The 6,011-nt window shown below is 47.8% G+C and overlaps 1 pseudogene; it reads right to left on the bottom strand.

The window, feature by feature from the left end:
- Positions 1-3,000: 3,000 nt before the first annotated feature.
- On the bottom strand, positions 3,001-5,775 carry LOC146350677 (pygopus homolog 2-like; annotated as a pseudogene).
- Positions 5,776-6,011: the final 236 nt, after the last annotated feature.

Below are 6,011 nucleotides of genomic sequence, written 5' to 3'. Positions count from 1 at the left end.
CACTCCGGCTCCGCAGCAATCTTCTCAAGGTGGATCAGGATCCTGCAACACAGGAACAAACTTTGCAAACAGCCCTTTATACAATATAAAAGAATATAAAGAAACAAGGCACTCATAGTGTTCATAAATAAATAAAAATCATACCTCTTTAAAAAAAAAATCAAATGGAAACCTCCTTGCTAACCTACCCTAAGGGTTCTGGGTCTTACAGGGAGGAGAAAACAAGCTTCTTCCATGCTGTAGTTTTGGTCAGTGCCTAAAATGGTGGCCACTCCCCATCTCAGTCCTTTACTGAGCATGTGCAGAATATTCCCTCAGAATTCTTAAAGAAAAATATACCAGTGGGTTACACTGGAACCCCAGCACTTTGAGTAGAGTGGAGTTTAATGTTTGTGTCTGGAGTCCCAAGATACTGTACCAGTTAGGCACAGAAGTACTCAAGTTCCTAGAAGTGTTTTGGAGATAGGCTGATTGGGTAAAATGTTCTATTTTGTGTGTACAACATACTCTTTCTCCATACCTTCCCATCACCAGAGTCTCCCCTTGTGAGTTCTAAGTGTGCACAACATAAAGCCTGAGAGACATAACCCCATGCTGCATGCCCTATCTTCTGAGTTATGGTCTCCATGGATATATACTGATAGTGTTGTGGTGTGGTTGGATGCTCAGTTCAACACTATCTCATCCTCCATCATGGAGATATGGGCAGGGCTTCCATTCCATGGGGTGGCTATTTTTGTTTCCCCTCCCATTTAAGTCAATGGGAAGGAAATTATTTGTGTCAAGTCTGGGGCTAGTGTAAAGCTACGCCATCAACAGGAGCATGGACATGACTTGAAGGGGTAATGGCTGCAGTATGAGTCACCTATGTCCCACTCATGACGCTGCCCTGTTTCAGCCATTCCACCAGTATATTTTCACTGGTAGAACATCTGCACCAGTAGAATGTTGCACCAGTGTATCTGGGGTGTTCCCCTGATGCATCTCTTATGGTGGCAGTCTCTTCGGCATTCCACTAATGTAACAGAGCTTCCACCAAATCCATTAGCCTTTCAGCTGGTGGGCCTTCAGTACAGACTTGCACCTTAAGATACCAGCACTGTGCCTCTTATCAGCATTGTTGTTGTGTTTAATTTAATGGAAAAGACCTGAATGGTTAGATCCAATTCAACAATGAAAACAATTATCTAGAGGTAGGATGTCTGTTGCTAGGAAATCTGGCCTTTTTGGGCTCGCCAGCTTTCTACAGTGCCCCGACTTTGCAAGCTGAGCTGTGGGTTTCCTCTTGAAATTCGGGAACTTTTTTAAATTATAATTTGCATAAAAACCAAGTCATCCAAATTGCAGCTGCAATTTGCACAGATTTCACAAAGTGCTGCCGCAATTTGCGCAAACTGCATTTTACACAAATAAAACAACAACTAGAAATCCACAAACTGGCCCAACTCGATGCAGATTGAGTTGGGTCAGATCATGGGAGAGCGAGCTGAAATCCAGGGGGCCAAGCTGATTAAGGCTTAATGAGCTTCACCCCCCCCCCCCGCCCCAAAGATAGATTCCTGTGACATCCCTTACTTGCTGGAGATTGTCAAGCAGTGTCTGGACAACCATCTGTTGGGGAGGTTCTAGCTCTGGATTTCCTGCATCTTTTCTTTTCTATACCACCCAATAGCCAAAGTGATCTGGGAAGTTTATGAATTTTAAAAAGCTTAAAAATACAATATTAGACATAGTATAAAAGCCATTTACATCCAACGTATAAACAGACAGAACACACACACACACACACACACACACATGCATGTAGTTTTAAACAATCAATAATAAGAAAATCTGGGACCCGATTAAAGGACCCCCATTCATCAAGCATGGGGTTGGACTAGCTGGCCTTTGAGGCCCCTTCCATTTCTTCACTTTTAGGATACTGCTGGCAGAATAGTGAAGCCAAGAGGCAGGGGCCTCCCTAGAACCACACAGTGAGATGGAATGTGAAACAGGGATTTCCTGATTTCCTCAGCTCATAGTGCACTGCACACCACCAGCCACAACACTTCCAATCAGCACATCACCATTGCCTCTTTGGCCAGGGAAAGCAAAGATGTGCTACCCTAGTTTTGGTGACAGGCAATTTAAGGAAAGAATGAGCTCCATGCCTCTTTTTCTTTGAGAAGCAGCTAGGAAAGAATGGACACAGGCAAAGCAATGGGCTGCTATGCTGCCGGACAGAGGTTTGCATAGCTCTGGATTAGACACTGCAGGTTGTATCAGTAAAACCCAAGCAGACAGGAAATGGGAATGCAGATGATGAATGAATAATGGAATGGAAATTTGTTTTCTCTGGAGAGAATATATAAATGAGATCAATTAAACCTAAAATAGCAGAGGTCAAATCCAGTGTAGCAAGAACTGCAGTATATCATACCTATTAGTGCTGCTTTACTCCCGGTACCCCACCTGCATTCCCTAATCTCTTACAAACCAGAAAAGAGGGTGGGAGGGGGAGAGGGAGAATGGCCTTTTCAGTGTGCCTGAAAATTGAAAGTAAACAAACACAAAGATGATAGATTACAGTGGGGGTGTTTAAAAATGGAATGACCTTTCCAAGGGTTGCTCTGGCTAAAGCTTGATCTGCAATTCACACAGAATATGTGTATCTTTTTCAAAGCAATTTAAACATCAGCTCTGTCCGTCTATATGGCGTATTTCAAGTATACAAAACACTTCGTATATGTTCTCTTAGAGATCTGCAAAACATCCCTTTCAGGTGGGCCGACAGCATAACTTAAAACACAAACAAATGAACCAACACTCTAACCTCCCTTCTACCAAGCAGTTCCCCACCCACAGAAAATTTGGTACCCATATCCCTTGGACCATGTATGTGTGTTGAGGACATGGAGTCCACGGCCCAAGACAAAGAGTGTCCTGTCAGTGGTATAAAATTGAGATACCAGTCACAGACGTTCAACATCCCATCCTGCAGTTGTGTCTGCTTGGACATCATAGGTGAACACCAGCTACTCCATGGATGCAAACCAACTGAATTTCCTTGGTCTTCAGGCAGAAGTTGCACACTGCCAAGGCCTTGGTGATCAGCAGGCAGTTGGTGTTCTCCGGGATGACTGTGCACTCTCAGAGGAACCATTTCTGGCATGAGGCCTCAGACAGGATGGCATCTGGGTCATTGTTCACCAGACCTTATAGGAGTAGATGAGTCCAGATGGTGCTTGGAGCTACCAGAGGTCTTGCCAGATGGAGGCAGACTGTTGGCCCTGAGAGTGTCAGTTCCATCGTGGCCACTACAGTTTGGTGCAAGGATCTCACTCATGGTTGCCAACAAATCTTTGTGTTGCTCCTGGCTGAAGGTGCTGGGGGAGGTCAGGGACTTTCCACTGCTACCACAATTGTATTCACTGCTGGGGGGGGCAAAGTGAGGCCCAGAAGAGGGGCTGGGGTTAGGGGGAAAGTCTGGGTAGGTTTCAGTTGGGATGCTGCATGAGGGACTGTCTGAAGAAGTTGCCCAGCTGACTGAATTGCTCGGCCATTGCCTCCACCCTCAAGGGTGGTCAAGGGCAAGCCCTGGGCCCATGTCCCTTCCACATAGTGAGATCATGAGGCCAAAGCCTCCCATGGGACTTTTCAGGAGCTGTCCCCTGGGAGTATTTAAGTTCTGCCCCAGGGGCTAGCCACACGGTTGGCACCAAAACCCATTCCGATGGGTTCTGAGGGGGCCTGTTGAAGGGCAGGCCCATCTGGCTAGGTCCTGAAGTGGGTAGTTGATTCTGCATGGACTATCCTCTGCTGTAGCCAGGGGGAACCTGGGATCCCATTGTCCCCTCCATGTGGCCATTCCTAAAGGGTAGGGATGGGTGGAACGCTTACCTGCCGTTCCAGGGGGGGGGTCCACAGGGGGGGGCGATCCATTCCTCCCCCCGCCTGGAATCCTCTTCGGCCAGCTCCGCTTCCCAGCGATTCCTCGGAGCCACCAGCTGGCTCCCAAGTGCCAGCGATATGGCCGCCATGCCGTATCGCTGGTTGAAGGGAGGGAACAGACTAGGGAGGTACGAAAGTCACTTACCTTTTCGAAGGGTGACATTTTCAGTGGGGGGGGGAGGCGCTCCATCCCTCCCCCCAAAATTCTGGCCGGGGGGGAGGCGCTCCGTCCCTCCCCCCCTGAATCCTGGACGGCGAGCTCCGCAAATGGCGTTGGCCATAGCTGCCACCGTTTGCGTCCCTGCAATCAGCCATGATAGGCTATGTAAATGTTTACATAGCCTATCACGGCTGGCTTAAAAAAACAACAACAACAACCATGCGTATGCAAATGGCGGCGCCCATGGGCACCGCCATTTGCGTTCCTTATTTTGGCACGTCTTAATCTACGTAAACATTTATGTAGACTAAGACGGTGAAAATAAGGGGAACGCAAATAGCGTAGACGCTAAGCTATTCGCATTCCCCTTATTTTCGCCATCTTAGTCTACATAAATGTTTACGTAGACTAAGATGGCGAAAATAAGGGGAATGAAAATAGCTTAGCATCTACGCTATTTGCGTTCCCCTTATTTTTGCCATCTTAGTCTACGTAAATGTTTATGTAGACTAAGACGTGCCAAAATAAGGAACACAAATGGCGGGGCCCATGGGTGCCGCCATTTGCGTATACATGGGTTTTTTTTTCCTTTTAAACCAGCCGTGATAGGCTACATAAACATTTACATAGCCTATCATGGTGTTTTTTAAAAATCTAGCCATGATAGGCTACATAAATCTTTACGTAGCCTATCATGTTTTTTTGTTTTTGTTTTTGTTTTTATTGGAAATTGCGGCGGCGGCAGCCAGTAGGAAGACCGGCTGCTGCAGCCGCCGCCACCGAACCACTGCCGCCGCCAGGAAGATTCGCCAAAGGTAAGTCCCGTCCCAGGGGGGGCGGAGGGGCAGACCGTTCTGCCACCGATTTCGGGGGGCCGAATGCGCTGGCATTCGGCCTCCCTGAGATTTGTGGCGAAATTCTCTGTCATCCCTAGAACAGACAGTGGATGCAAATGGCATCCAGTACACCATTTGTGGCTGTAAAAGTGGTGCTGGAGGAAAATTCTGAGAGTGCCTTGGACTGCAAGAAGATCAAACCAGTCCATACTCCAGGAAATAAAGCCAGACTGCTTACTTGAGGAAATTATATTAAAGGCAAAACTGAAGTACTTTGGCCACATCATGAGAAGACAGGATACCCTGGAGAAGATGCCGATGCTAGGGAAAGTGGAAGGCAAAAGGAAGAGGGGCCGACCAAGGGCAAGGTGGATGGATGATATTCTGGAGGTGACGGACTAGACCTTGGGGGAACTGGGGGTGGCGACGGCCGACAGGAAGCCCTGGCGTGGGCTGGTCCATGAAGTCACGAAGAGTCGGAAGCGCCTGACTGAATAAACAACAAAAGGCCTTTACAGCTGCAAATGGTGTCCTGGATGCCATTTGCATCTGTGCTTTTGATTAACGCGTTAGGCTACCCAAATATTTGTGTAGCCTATCACATAAAAGCGTGGCGGCCATATTGCTGGCAATTTGGATCCAGAGGATCTGGCCAAAGAGGATTCCGCACGGAGGCAGGGGTAAGTCTTCTGTTCTGCCACAGACTCATTGGAGTCCATGGCTTAATTCTCCCCCATCCCTACTAAAGGGTCCATGGTTGCTAAGGAAAGATGCAGACGAATATCCAACTTTGGGTGCTCTGATGTCATCCTCAGATGAGTTTGTTGCTACCAGGTGGTTGACCATGGATGCTAGTGAAGGAGCAAACACATAGAGGTGGGAATAGGCAGGCCCCTGTGTATTGGGCTTATAACACTTCTGGTGACTCTTCACTTGAGGGCTGTCCTTTGCCCCACTTGCAGCCTGACCCTATGGAGATTTTGCCTGGTGGAGGCGGAGGTGGACCTGCTGTGGAGAGGCAGGGCTGGTCCTATTCCTCCAACTTGTTGGGCTGCAGGGCCATCATAAGAGGAATGTGGAGT

Source organism: Heloderma suspectum, chromosome 3 (assembly GCF_057233095.1).
Source record: "Heloderma suspectum isolate Gila_16-S chromosome 3, 16-S_ref, whole genome shotgun sequence".
NCBI lineage: Eukaryota > Metazoa > Chordata > Lepidosauria > Squamata > Helodermatidae > Heloderma > Heloderma suspectum.
Note: the sequence above shows the minus strand (reverse complement) of the source record. Positions and strands in the feature narration are given on the sequence as shown.